This window comes from Chrysemys picta, chromosome 11, assembly GCF_011386835.1.
Source record: "Chrysemys picta bellii isolate R12L10 chromosome 11, ASM1138683v2, whole genome shotgun sequence".
Classification (NCBI taxonomy): domain Eukaryota; kingdom Metazoa; phylum Chordata; order Testudines; family Emydidae; genus Chrysemys; species Chrysemys picta.
The window spans coordinates 50,788,826-50,804,103 of record NC_088801.1 but is presented as its reverse complement, the minus strand read 5'-3'; the positions used below and the strand labels follow the sequence as shown (position 1 = coordinate 50,804,103).

The following is a 15,278-nucleotide window of genomic DNA, read 5'->3' as shown; positions in this document are numbered from 1 at the left end:
GGCTCCAGTCTGAGCCTAAACATCTACTCTGCAGTTTTTAGTCCTGGAACCTGAGCCAGAGCCAGCTGACCCAGGCCAGTTGCGGCTGTGCCCTGGGTCTTTCATTGAAGTATAGACGTACCAAGGGGCTCCATTCTACCCAGCAAAATAAGTGTTATGACCTGGGTATAGATAAGTGTTATGACCTGAGTAGAGAAAGAAAACCATGTGTTGTCTAGACTGCTGGCAAGGGCAACCCATGGTCAATTGCCATGATCATTAGCTATGCTGTGTGTAGACACAGAGGGCCTTATTCTGCTTTATACTAATGTCCCTTTTTACACCATTCTGGCAGTGTGAAGAGGCCTTAGAGTGAATGAGAATAAGGCCCAAACTGTAGAGCCAACCATGTCACTCACTGGATTACAAGTTACTGTGTAGACTAGGCCTAAGCTGCTCTTACTGGATAAGGCAACCTTAATAGTCAAGAAAATGAAAACCAGAGAAGCCCTCGCTTCCTGAATGCCTGTGGAATATTCCAAATGGCTCCAAGTAAGGAAAACTCAGCCTGCGTCTTTAGTTTTCTTCTGAAACAGCTATTTTAAGAGACTGCTATAACAGGAGACAACACTGCTTTACATATTACTTTTAGAATTTGTTGCTTTCTGTAAAACCTCTTTGCTGCTTGCAAGATCACTTTATATTTGAACAGTTGCTGGGAGTAGCTAATGCTTAAGCGCTAGTGCAGTGGGGATTGAATGAGCCTCTTGAGCATATTTACATTATTAATCATGCACAGCTGCTGAATAGAGCCTCTTGAATCGCCCCCCTCCCCGGAGAAGCTTTCTTATCTAGTACTGATAAAACTGGCCCAGCTTTGCCAAACTAAAGGGAAGGCTGAGGAGTACGACAGTTATAGCAACATTTTGCAGAGGGAAACTAGGCACATAAACTTTTGGAAATTCTATGTTCACGTTTTAACAAATGTTCATGACCTTTCCTCTGATACAAACCAGCTGTAGCCATGCATTAGATTCTGTAAACAGTGTTTCCTAGCTTTTAAAGTTGCCAGACACAAAGCAAGAGATTTTAAGCTTTACTGTTTCTTTTCTAACGTGTTCTCCTTTTTCCTTATTAGTCCAGTTACCAACGATTGCCACATACTGTGGGCCTGATCCAGTTGCTAGTGAAGTTGGCAGGAACAGGCTTTGTAGTGGTAATTGCACATGCCGTGTGTGTTTAGGAAGGAGTGGGCCAAAGTTCTTGCAGCTTTTCATCTTGATGCTGATTTTAGTTTCTATATAAAAGTAATAAGTTTAACAACACTGGTACTTGTGCAGAAAGCTGGTACTAAGCATTTGGATCCATTTTTTCTCTATCATCTTGGGATAATTCAGAAAGTAAGCATAGGTCTTATCTTCACCAAGGTTTTTCTTTTCCATATCTCATTATAATTTCTGTTTTTCAAATGCCTGTAAGGAATGGGGGGCAAGTCTCATTAGGAAGAGAGAATAACTTTATGCTTTAAGAGGGCAGTACAAAGATACGGATAGAGAGTTCTGCTTCAGATGGCCAAAAGTGCCATAAGTTTCCCCCCTCTTGATGTCGCAGGAAGTAATGTTCCCCACTTTTCCTATGACCCATTTATTTCTCATGAGAAACTAATCATCTGCTTTCTTCATGTCTTTTGTGCTGACTTATTTTTCAAGTCAATCCTTTTGTCGTATGATACACTCCTGCCGCTGTCTCTCTAACAAATATTTATCCCTCTGTTTTCCAAATGCCTCTTCTTTGAAATAAATGCTTCTAGTACAGTACAACTCTAGTTTATAACTTATTTAAACAATGGCTCAAATTCACTTTTCCATCTGAATTCCAGTGACTCAACTGCTGAAACCCATTGGTAGCGTTAAGATTCGTAAGTTTTGTCACAGCAGTTTTTCCGCAATGGCTGGAGGATGGATTTTCTGAGCAGCTGAATTGGCTGAGTTTCATAGCAGGGAAAACAGTTTCATTGCCAAGAGATTTGTCATCATGAGCTTCAGAGCAAGTCTGCAAAGGAGTATGCTGAGGGATAGAGAAGAGAGGAAAAAGCATAATTTATTCAAATGTTTTGCTTATTGCAAAGCTGTATCACATTCTGTATTAATCAGTGTGTGTCTTGATTTGTTCTGGGTAAACAACACTTAGACACCAGGAAAATCAACCCAAACTCAGCACGTACAGTCAAATTTTTATAACATTTTTGAGCTATCTAGGTACAAAAATAGCTTTCCATTTTAAAGTGTAATGGGACCATGAGCGATGGAAGCGCTCTAAAAGTAGGAAGGGCATGCCTGAACGGTGGGCCCTGCCCCCTACACCACCCCTTTCTTTAAGGCCCTGCCCCCACACCACCCCTACTTCCTGAGGCCCCGCCCTCATGCCACCCCTTCCCTCCAAAACCCCACCTCCCACTTGCTCCTCTCTGCCACCTCCAGCCTGTCACTCGCCCTTACGGCCGGTAAAAAGTGGGAGGGCATAGCCCTCCCACTTTTAAAAGTGATGGGGCCCTGGCCCCCCAGTCCCCCTGTTCTGGAGCCCCTGAATGGGACTGACAAAGATGAACTAACAGAAGAAAAAGCTTCTAATTACCTATGTGCACAGGTACACTAATAGACTGTTTTTAGTTACTGCACTAAGGTTGATTAAATATTATGCCCTCCAGAGTTCCTTCTACCTAACCCAGCCACACCTGCCAAGCTTTGTACAGGTGCATGTCCTTGCCCCACGGTTGCTTGAAGCAGGGTGTGTTGACTATATACCGAAGTTTTATGGTCATACAGTGTCACATGTGGAATTTAATAAAACTTCGCAGCTATGGGTAAAGTGCCCTAGAGTTGGGCCTAGTATTTGGGGCAGGAGCTGTCTTTGTGTCATGTGTTATGCTAGCACAACGGGGCTCTGATTCATGACTGGGGCTCCCAGGCACTACCGCAATACCAATAATTGATAAATTATGGAAGAAAATTAATTGTTTTCATGATATAGGAAGAGGGCATTATAATAATAATGTAGATACCCTATCTCCTAGAACTGGAAGGGACCTTGAAAGGTCATTGAGTCCAGCCCCCTGCCTTCACCAGTAGGACCAAGTACTGATTTTGCCCCAGATCCCTAAGTGGCCCCCTCAAGGATTGAGCTTACAACCCTGGGTTTAGCAGGCCAATGCTCAAACCACTGAGCTATCGCTTCCCACCCCATTACTTCAATGTGTGTTAAGTGCATGTGGTCATATTTTTTGAGGAAGATGTAGTACCCTCTGCAGCTTCTTCAAATGATAGAGCTGTCATGCTGTTTAAACCTCAGAGCAGACTGTTAAAAGCAGGGCGGCCACCCCAAACTTGTGGTATATTCTATAATTAGATTTCACCAACCCAGTAAAGAATGTGATCTCCTGGGTCACTGTAACAATCTTACCATGGAGTCACAGACAGTCCCCTTGGGATCTCCAGTCTATCTTGCTATCCAGGCAAGCTGGACTTACTAATAAAGGTCACTTAACACCAAAAATCACAAAATATTCAAGTTGATCCCAAGCTCCAGAGATCAGTCACTTACCTCAGATCAATTTGTACCTTAGATCTCACACAACTCTGGTAGCCAATCTTTTAGAAAACAATTAAGGATTTATTAACTAGGAAAAAGAAATGAGAGTTATTTACAGGTCAAAGTAGGCACCATATATGCACAAATGAGTTCAGTCTATGGTTCCAAAAGGTGACAGAGATGTAGTAATCTGACAGCATTGAATGACTTTTCAGGGCTTAACCCGGGTTGATCCTGGGGATCTCTTTTTTTTTGTTTCTTAGCTCCAGCTCTTGTAAGAGTCCAAATAGTAAAGAGATGAAAAATCTTCAAGTCAACTTTCTTTATTTCCATCTTCCAGCAGTCAAACCGATGGGACAAGGCCTTCTGCACATACTTCTCCAAGGGTAGATGAGGCAATCAACAGATCTTTTGTCCTACAATGGCCAACTTAATATTGATAGTCCTCTTGGATTACGGGGGAAAGGGAAAGAGAGAGCCACTCTTTCCTGTCTGAGTCCACAAGTTCAGAGCAGACATTTTTACAATTATAAAACCAACTTATATTTTACCCTGTAGCATGGAATACAGACATTACAAGTAAGATTAATACATGCAGCAGCTTACAAGCATTTTATAGAGTCGAAACAATAAACACATCCTTACAAGTCTAACACCCGCTGTGAACAATGAAGTAACATATATATGAATTGGTCTGGTTTCCAGATATGAATTGGCCAGTACTCAGCTGATGCAAGAGCTGGCACCTGGCTTACCAGCATCACAGGAGGATCATCCATTTGAGACCTCAAAATGATCACTGTTCTTGGCATCATAATCTTGGAATGGAATCCCAGAAAGGAAATTTGGGCACAGAACAAGCTGCAATACTGTTCTCAGTGCCCTAAAACATACTCGAGGGCATCACAAAGGTTAGTGAAAAGAGGAATTTACCCTTTATTAGACACAATGTATAATTAACTTACACAAGGTGGGGAAAAAACTTGCCTGGCTGTGGAAGAAGTAATATCTACCTTGTAGATGCTAAAGTGAAGCTTTGGGACAGTATTAAGACAGAAGGCTGACTTAAAGGGGCTCTCTTGCAAAGTATTCCTGAATAAATGTACAGAGTTCAGTTTTGTTCTGTATTTATTAGAGAGGCCAGCTACATTAAGCAACCAATTTTCGGTGGTCTCTTGAGTGATCACTTCAGAGCTATTTCACTGTATTTATTGACAGTGTGTTCCAGTGACAATATTACCCCTGTAATTGGAGCAAAGTCAATGTCAGTCTGGATTACATGTTTCTTGCACACATGGTGCTCATGGAAGTGAGACCTGCCTGGGGCAATTCTGCCTGAGATTCCTGCCATTCTAAGGTTTCAGAGTAGCAGCCGTGTTAGTCTGTATCCGCAAAAAGAAGAACAGGAGGACTTGTGGCACCTTAGAGACTAACAAATTTATTAGAGCATAAGCTTTCGTGGACTACAGCCCACTTATGCATCCGAAGAAGTGGGCTGTAGTCCACGAAAGCTTATGCTCTAATAAATTTGTTAGTCTCTAAGGTGCCACAAGTCCTCCTGTTCTTCTTTCTGCCATTCTAAATCATTTTCTTGTATACACCACTACCTCGATATAACGCGACCCGATATAACACAGATTCGGATATAACGCGGTAAAGCAGTACTTCGGGGGGGAAAGGGGGGGCTGCACACTCTGGTGGATCAAAGCAAGTTCAATATAAGGCAGTTTCACCTATAACGCGGTAAGATTTTTTGGCTCCCGAGGACAGTGTTATATCGAGGTAGAGGTGTATTTTTGATCACAGTTTGGAATTCTTTGCTCATTTATCCCAGGTTCCCTTCTTTACCCTTAATCTTCAATCCCTTCTCCCATTCCCAGTTTGGTATTTGATGCATGTCTTGCTTTGTGTGAATAAATCAGTGCTCAGGAACGTCAGTTTTATATTTTACACAGAAGACCTGTGCTTTGTTCTTATTAATCCTTCAATTTATACAGAATGTAAAATAAGTAATAGATGTATTAAATCCTTTCAGACCCATGGGGAAGTCCTGTTCCCATTGAGGTAAATGGGGCCCAGATTTCACCCCAGTGTCTGATTAAACACTCTCCTGCTTTCAATATCTATCAAAATTTATTAGCATTCTTTAGATTTACCTCAAAACACTAGAAATGTGGGAAAACGTAGGAAAATCTAGTGACATCTAGGGAGGCAATGTGGCCTTGTGGATGAGCACTGGAGTAGGACTTGGGAGACTTGTATTCTACTCCTGGCTCTGCTACTGGTTTGATGGGTGACCTTTGGCAAATCACTTCAGCTCCGTGCCTCAGTTTCCCCATCTGTAAAGTGCAGATAATGAAATGTACTCCTTTGTAAAGCACTTTGAGATTTTCTTAACAAAAGTGCTGCATAAGAGCTATGTATTACTAGTCTGGAAATGACTTTGGGCCAAATCCTGGTCCCACAAGCAAATACCAAACATAAAGACTTTGTAATATTAGTGGAGGTTATAAGATGGTGCTATTACTAGTCTTGCTAGCAGTGTTTAACTTATTGCATATGTAGTTAGATCATGAGAGTTGCTTCTTGTTGGTTGTGGTGCAATTCCTTTTAGAAGCTATGCATATCACCAGTCAAATGTCTTTACTCCCTTAGTGTCTCTGACCAAATTGTATCTCAGGTACATAGCTGCTGCCGGCAGGATACACCCATGCAAGCCAGAAAAAACATTACATGGTTTCAAAATCTTATAAGTGTCCAGGTTGGGAGGTAGGGCAGAGGGATTCAGTGTGTGGGAGGGGGCTCTGGGATGGGGCAGGGGTTTGGGGTGCAGGAGGTAGTGAGGGCTCCATCTGGGGGTGCAGGGGCTGGAGTGGGGCTGGGGATGATGTGGTTTGGGGTTGGAGTGTGGGTTTACCTCTGGTGGGGGGGAGTGCGGAGCCGGTGCTCGGGGTGGGAGCAGCGCATGGAGCCCCGTGGCCCCCCTGCCTAGGAGCCGGACCTGCTGGCCGCTTCCGGGGTGCAGCGTGGAGTCAGGACAGGTAGGCAGTAGCCTGCCTTAGACCTGCAGCACCTCTGACTGGATTTTCAACCGGACACCTGGTCACCCTAGGATTCACATTGTATCTCCCTACCCCAGAGAGGTTACATAGACTCCCAGCCCACAATAGTACATAACCTTTGCATTTAATACAATGGACTCCAAAGGTACTTAGACTTTATTCAATAAGGTTTTTCAAGGATACTGCAGGAAATTGCCATATCTGTCACAATAGGCTTTACACACAGGAATCACTCATGCATTGGGTAACTGGGAATTCTAGTGTCAGGTCACTCTTATTTTTCATGCATCCTCCACAGAATCTGGGAGTAATGTGTGTCTCCTAGTGAATATAGCAGCTAATATTAATGCACTGTTTTTGATCTGTGATGCTTTATTATACTTGATTCCAAAACAAACCCAATTAACTATTGTGGGGAATTACAAAATTAAGTTGTATTTCAGAGCGATAGTTATATACATATTTTTATGCTCTGCAGCCCTGAATTAGTCATTATTATTTCTGGCTGATGAGCACCAGACAGAGCTTCCGTTGGAGCCATTAAGCACTGTTGAGCAGTTTAAGGCCCTCCCTTTCCCTCAAGACCTAGTACGCTGTTACTGCAGTACTTCCAGCCACTTCTAAATGAAAGAGCAGCAACTGGCATCAGAAACTGAATTTTGGCCTTCTGTCTGGCTCTACAGAGAGCTACTGTCAAGCTATTTGGCTGGTACTGAAGATACCATGTAAAAATTATTTACAGTTTGCTGCTAACATGATGATGTCTAAAGAAAGAGCGCTTTTAAAATGAGCTATAAAGATTGGTCAGAGGAGCAGGGTCACAGGAGAGCCAGTAATTTTTAATTTCAGAGTGGTAGCCGTGGTAACCTGAATCAGCAAAAAGAACTTGTGGTACTCCTCGTTCTTTTTAATTTTTAATTGTAATTTTTCTCCTTGAAGATACCTAGCTTTTGAAATACAAAAATAATGTAGGTTGTTTAAAAACAAAAAAACTCCCACAAAAAGCAGGTACTAGAGATGCTGATTTCATTCCCGCCTCTCCTTTTACTGAGACATAATGCCTTTGGCCATCACCCTGTGATGGGGTGGGCATACTGCACAGGATTGGAAGGGGCTAAGATGGACAGGCTGGCCAATTAATTCCCCAGGCTGGAAGAGGAGCATGCGAATCCCTAAAAAATTTCATATGAAGGTGGGGAACTCTTTGGAAATCTTAGACAGGCCCCCAGGTTGAAAACCACTGAACTTTTTAAGCAAGTGGAAGTGGCTTTCCTAGCATCTCTCACAGACAACATCATAAAAACATTCCTAACAAAAACCATAAGCACTTTTTAAGGCAAGTTCTTTATAATATTGCTAACCATGAGCAAAACCTCATCTCACCAGAGTATCCAAAGCCCTAAAGGTGGTTTGCTACAGAGAATGGCCTGATCATATTCTTCCTACTCTTGTCAACTTTGAATCCTTTCAAGGATATTTGCTAGCAGTTTTAGCACAGCATAAACAGTGGATTAGGATCTAGTTATTTTAGGGAGATTTTGTCCCTCCTTCCCCTCTTTGCTCATACTGAATAACCGTACTCCATGAGTTAGTGCCATGAAAAGCAGTATGGCTACTTATGGAGCAAGATACCACTCAGCACAAAATAAGGAACAGAATCTGGTCCTTGGACCTCTTCTTGTGATCTGTAATGCTAGCTATGCTGTGCATGTGTGATTGACAGGGTCCAAAGTGAAATTGTCTGGGGGTCAGTGATGGAAAGACCTTTACCTGTGGAAGAGTTTGCAATCTCCTTTTAGACATGGAACAATGTGTATGTATAACAATTAATTAATAGTCACACTGTGGCAAGGAAGGATGTAGCTTACTGGAATATGCGGCTTGCTAGTTTTTGTTCTATTGAATGCATATTATTGTAGAATAACTCTCTCTTCTTGTGGGAGACACAAGTGTTGAATGCAATAGGGACAATAATGGCAGCATCTGTAAGTTGTTTTCATTTTTTAGCTCCTCCATTAAGTATGAAAGCTGTCTGGAAACTTTGACTACTCTGAAGCATAAATGAAAAGCGTCTTCAATGCAATTGTTGTATTGTCCAGATTTTCTCTTTTCAGTGGTTTTAGACTTCAGACAAGGAAGCTTATTTTATGTAAGATTGTTAAATATGGGCTAATAAAGTTATGGAACACGTTTCCATAGCGTGAAGGGCAAACTATAACTTCAACAATTACATCTTCCTTACAGACATCAAATGGTGCCAAGACATGATCATTTTGAATCATGTCTTAGTCAGCTTACATGACTTTAGGTGAAATTTATCCCTGGTGTAACTCCACTGAAGTCAGTCCTGTTTCACTGGGAATAATTTTGCCTACTCTTGCTAAAGACTTATCTGGAAATAATTTTACTGTCTTATAGTATAGTTTCTTTGTCCTATACAAAACACAGTTCTGTGATGTTTTGTTAATTCGCTTTCTCTGCTGTGAAAACTTCTGGAAAATGATAGTTCTAACGACCATCAGGACACACACACATGAGCTACAGACCTGCTGATGCTATTGTAAAATAGGCACTCAAAATTTATTTTTACAACAAATGTAACATGCGAACATTATGCAAACCCAGTATCAGCCTCCTGGTTTGAAGAGATTTACATTCATTTTCAGTGGTACATTGGCCCAAATTTCAATCTGATGTCTACCCACATGGGTATATAATATGAGAAACTAATTACTCCAGAAAGCTGCACAGCTCTACAAGAGTGGGCAGTTGGAGGTGTACTCCATTTCACACTGGTGGCTACAACAACAGATGGCCACATCTGTCTATGTGGAGAAGCTGAGGGAAAAGGGGACATGACTTTGGGAAAATGGACACTTTATGCACACTGGCTTATCTTCAGTTGCTGACTCTGGACTCTGGCAGAACCCCTATGTGCTTACTGCAAGTTTTCCAGATACGCAACAGAATAAATCATTACAGAGAGACAAGGCGCTGATGTCACAGTAGTGGGCACAGTATAAGAATCTAGACTGATGAGACTGCCTGTGTTTCCTCCTACTGCTAGTCTGCTGACAAAGGGCCTGATCCAATGCCTATTAAGTCAATGGGAGTCTTTCCATTGATTTCATTCTGTGCTGGATTGGGGGGTGGGAGGTGGGGAAAGAGGAAGTGGTTAAGAGCTCTGCTGCTGGTCTCAGTTGTGGATCACAGAGACTAGAGAGGGAAGCCCATGGCAAATGGCAGGTGCTTTCTTCCTGTGGTAGCAGTTGTCATACCCATTGTAACATAGTTTGTTGGCCATTCAAGCAGGCTACAAGAAAAACATGGCTGTGTTCCTCGTTCAGCCCAGAACAGGGAAATTCTTGTAGTTCCCAGAGTGAATGAGAACTAGAGGAATGCTGGGAAGAAGGACTAGCAGATGAACATCTATCTACAATGTGTTACTGCATATACTTCTAAAATTTGCAGATGGCACTTAGATTAGGAGAGTGGTAAATAATGAAGAGGACAGGTCACAGATACAGAGTGATCTAGATCATTTGGTAAGCTAGGCACAATCAAACAATATGTGTTTCAATATAGCCATATGTAAGGTCATACATCTGGAAACAAAGAATGTAGGCCATACTTACAGGATGGGGAACTTTATCCTGGGAAGCAATGGCTCTGAAAAAGACTTGAGGGTCATGGTGGATAATCAGCTGAACATGAGCTCCCAATGCGATGCTGTGGCTAAAAGGACTAATGTGATTCTTAGTATAACTATATAGAAAGTATAGTATACCAGGACATACTCAAAGACTTTCACTGTGCTGTAGCAGTGTCCACACAGGGCATTACTGCATGGCAATCTGGTGTGTTGTTGACTGACAGCCTGGCTTGCTGTGTAGGCAAGTCATTAGATGTATAAAAGGGGGAATATCCATTAGGAAGGTTACATTACCTCTGTATCTGGGACTGGTGCAACTGCGGCAGAATTACTATGACCAGCAGCAGGGCCGGCTCCAGCATTTCTGCCGCCCCAAGCAAAAAAAAAAAAAAAAGCCGCGATCGGCGGCGGCAGTTCAGCGGCAGGTCCTTCGCTCCTAGAGGGAGTGAGGGACCTGCTGCCCCCGAATTGCTGCAGGTGCCGCCCCTCTCCCTTGGCTGCCCCAAGCACCTGCTGGTGTGTGGCCCTAGACGTTTTGCTGAGGAAGGCTTTTGAAGAAGCTGGTGAACTGGCTTGCAATGAGGCCTAAGAAAACAGTGAGAGGTTTGAGTGAGACGCACACACATGCTCTTCAGGGTTCTTTTGGCTGAGAGACAGACACAAGTGCCTAAAGGGGAATTAAGAGACTGAAGTACTTAAATTCTGTTGAATTTATCTGTATAAACCTGTATGGGCTTGCCAAATGATGAGAAGGTCAGTTTAGAGAAATGTAATCCTACAGTGATAAGATCAGTGCTGTGTGATTATCCAGTAGCTCCTATGTACTAGAAGGTGCACGGTTTGAGGGCCTGATCCAAAACTCTTTGAAGTCAACAAGAGACTTTCCATTGACTTCTGTGGGCTTTGGATCAGCCCCAAAAGGCAAGACTACAGGCTAAACACATTATTTGCATACTGACGATTGTGGTAATTGGTGACAATATTATTTGACTTGCTGCTGCACCAGCTAACTGTTGTCCAGTTGAAAAACTGATATCTCTACTCAGTTTATAGCTTTGAGCTATAGGATATAATAAACATAATGTTGTACACTGAACTTCTACAAGAATGGGCACTGCTCAGTGAATCTAAAGATGTAAATGTTCTACAAATTAATAGTTTTCAAATGCATTAACCTGACATTCTGAGATGCTCCACAGTTTCCCAGTTTTAGTAGTTCATTTCTTAGACTATGACTTCTAATGTAGTCAGTATTTTAAAGAGGCAGATCTTTCAAGTAGCTCCCTCTTGTAGTAATGGATTTTTTTTAGTTTGTTCCACTCTGATTTTCAACTTTACACTGCTAATATTTGGAGATTCCTCTTATCAGCTTGAAACCCACATCTGTGAGTCTCTGCCTGTGAAATCCTAGTGCAATGATCTCAGAAGAGAAACATATGCAGTTCTTAATTCCCATTGGAATGAAATCACTAGCTGTGCTTGGAGTGTCTTCCCCAACCATTTTGATTAAGTAGTAGATTGTACATAGTGCAATCAAACTCAGTGTCTGTTGCTTGCTCCACTGCCCTTGTACTAGCAGTGGGATGATAGGGAAGTAGACAGAGGTGCAACTTGTGCAAATATTTCCACTGAGCACCATGTATTGCATACACATTGCTGTTTCAGACTGCTAATTTATTAAAGTTCGGGTGTGAGGAAGCTCTGGTGTAAAGATATAGAGTATACATGACAATATACAGTGTGGAGATATTTGTATTTAAACACTGAATAGCTACAATAGCAGCTACCATGGTGCATGTACCCTGTGTTCCTGCTCCATTAAAAGTGCACTCTTGTTCTGTCATAGGGTATGCATATTAGCTTTCACTGTGCCCTTCTATTTACTGGTTTATTTCCTCTCCTGCTTCCATGGTCTCAAAATCCCTAGCACTGCCTTCCTCATGCCTGCTCTCATCTGTGGGGTCAGGACACTCAATTTCCTAGCTACTTCTTGCTACCCACTTCTGGCCCATATGCCCTTTCTGATTTCACATAGTGGCTAGTTCATCTCACCTTCAATCCTAAATAATAGGTGTCATTTCCTTCTTTCTTTCATTGACTGGTTACATCTTGCCACTAAGTTCTTGGATCCACCCCCTACTCTCGCATACTGAGCAATTAATTCTTCTGTGGTTCCTAGGGTTACCATATCTAATAAATAAAAAAGAGGACCCTCCACGGGCCCTGGCCCTGCCCATTTCACCACCCCTAGCCCCGCCCCAACTCCGCCCCTTCCCCGCCCTAACTCCGCCCCTCCCACTCCCAGCCAGGGGGAAAGGGCTGCCCCAGCGCTACCGGCTTCAGGGTTTGCCGGGCAGCCCCCAGACCCTGCGCCCCTGGCCGGCGCTTCCCCAGCGCAGCTGGAGCCCGGGAGGGGAAGCGCCCAGCCGGGGGCGCAGGGTCTGGAGGCTGCCCGGCAAACCGTGAAGCCGGTAGCGCTCGGGCTTTGGGCAGCCCCTATGCCTCCGGACTCTGCGCCCCCAGCCAGGCACTTCCCCTCCCGGGCTCCCGTGGCACAGGGTCCGGAGGCACGGGGGGCTGCCCGAAGCCAGTAGCGCTCGGGCAGCCCGGCTCTTAAACAGAGCCGAAGAGGAGCAGAGCCTCCAGCCACGGCGGCTCTGCTCCTTCCCGACTCTTCGGCTCTGTTTAAGAGCCGGGCTGCCCGAGCACTACCAGCTTCGGGCAGCCCCGTGCTTGTGTTCATTGAACTTGTGTTGTTCCACTATCTTAGTACTATGAAAGTAGCACTGAGCGGAAAAATTCATAACTCACGCTTCTGGACTCTTGAAGTTCTTAATTTTCCAAATGGGGTACTGGAACTGGATACACCTCATTTTTCGGCCATCTTCCTGGTATTGACCTCCGTAGGACACCTTCCGTATGAGCAAGGGGAAAAGTCCTTTTGTTAGGAATAATTTGTTCTTGGGGTCATTGTCCGGAGAATTGTTTCCCTATTAGCCTACATCCTGATAATCCCAGGATCATCTTGCTAGAAATGTTTTAAATATTTTTAAAAGGACATGGCCAGGTCAAAGTTAAAGGAAAAAATACAGGCTCTGCAAAAAACAAACCCACTGGAAAATGACTATAAGCAGAAGTGAAACTTGATTATTCCAGCTCATTGTCTGGGTCTTTGTTTCCCCATCTGTAAAAAGGGGACACTAATACTTATCTTCCTTTATATAACACATTGAAATCTGTGAGTGAAAGGTTCTATGAGAGCTAAGTATTATATTACCATTATTTCTGTGGGTTTTTTAGCTGAAACCTGACTAGCCACTGTTCATCTGCCTTGCAACAATGCTTCTAAAAATCTGAAGCAAGAATATGCTTATAGTCAAACAGAATCGCTGAGTCGTGACCTAGCCCGTCTTGCAGCAGCCATAGACTCTCCCCGCTTCTTGGCTCAGTGCTCCTTAGTGGCTCTGCAAACTCTGGAAAGCAAGCTGCCTACAGTGGGAAATTGGAAAGCCAGAGATCACCCCTCCATTCCCACCCTGATATCTGTCGTTTATAAAGTTTCAATTATTTTATATTAAAAATCAGGAAAATACTATATCTCCCTGTTAAGTCCTGGGGCCTGAAACTATAATAATTATTTTAAAGTTAGGCGAATTTAGTCCCTAATCTCACTTTTCCTTATTCACATGAGCAATCCTTACATGAATAGTCAGGGGCACTGCTCATGTGACAACAGTTAATAGAACTGGGCTCTCAGTGATGCACAAAAGAAGGTCTCAGGCCTCCATCATTTTGAAGTTGGTGCCTTAATCTATTACAGAGCAAATTCTTTAGAGGAAAACAAAAACCATAATTCATCTGCTGAACAGCAACAATTTATATAGTCTAGTTGCATAGTGGATAAAGCATTCCATCGTGGTGATGACCAGTTGGGTAAATCTGCAACACACTGTTAATCAAAATAATATACCTATTTAAAAGAGAAGCGTGGATGGTAAGAGCTAGGTTCCCTATAGAGGTGTCCAGTTTAGTGACACCACAAAATAGCTGTTTGTATTATCATGGGTAACAGAAGGGAAAAATTATACTTCATAGAGGAATATCTTTTTCTGAAGTTTTATTTGAAAATGTGTTTAGAAAGCAAAGATTTCTATTGATTTTTACATCATCTAAAAATATGTACTGCACCTTTGAGTCCAGAACACAATATAAGAGCAGCCACAACTCTCGTTGACTTCAGTGGGAGTTGCAAGTGATTCAGCACTTCTGATAATGAGAACTTTGATTTAGGAACCTAAATATGGATTTAGGCATCCAACTTTAGGGATCCAAGTTCGAAAACTTTGGCATAGGACCCTGCTACTAAAGGCTTATCGTCTTAGACCACTGTTCTGCATTGTGATTCTGACAAGTGGACTACCGTGCCCCACTGACTTCAGTGGAACTCTTTCTGGTCGCAGTAGTCCACCAATGCAAGTCACAAGGCAGAATTGGGGCCTAATTTCTGACATGGTGCAGCAAAGGGGGTAGCTAAAGCAGTAGGGATGTGATGTCCAGGGAAGGACAGGCTTTACACCAATAAGATAACACTGGCAATTAAGGCATTAGTGCATTGTGGTAGAACAAGTGAAAACATGTCACATGAATTTGCAATTTGTGGTGGTCATGCATGTGTGTCTGCATAAGCAGCTCGAGTGGATATGTTTGTAAACAGAAACAAGAACTGTGCCCTAGAAAATGCACTGAGATGCATGCATTGTGCTACATAGCCATCTTCCTAATCCTGTTCCTTTTCATCTTGCTAAAACCCTTAGATCAGTGTTTCCCAAACTTGGGAAGCCGCTTGTTTTGGGAAAGCCCCTGGCAGGCCGGGCCGGTTTGTTTACCTGCCGCGTCCGCAGGTTCGGCCGATCGTGGCTCCCACTGGCCGCGGTTTGCTGCTCCAGGCCAATGGGAGCTGCTGGAAGTGGCGGCCAGTACGTCCCTTGGCCCGCACC

The 15,278-nt window shown here is 43.2% G+C and overlaps 1 long non-coding RNA gene across 1 annotated transcript in view; it reads left to right on the top strand.

Moving 5' to 3' along the window:
* LOC122172385 (uncharacterized) overlaps positions 1-15,278 on the top strand; it is an 88,403-nt gene that overhangs the window by 32,488 nt on the left and 40,637 nt on the right. Inside the window, exon 2 of the long non-coding RNA XR_006172666.2 lies at positions 4,273-4,478. This is a non-coding gene — a long non-coding RNA (uncharacterized LOC122172385). The remainder of the gene's footprint in view (positions 1-4,272; positions 4,479-15,278) is intronic.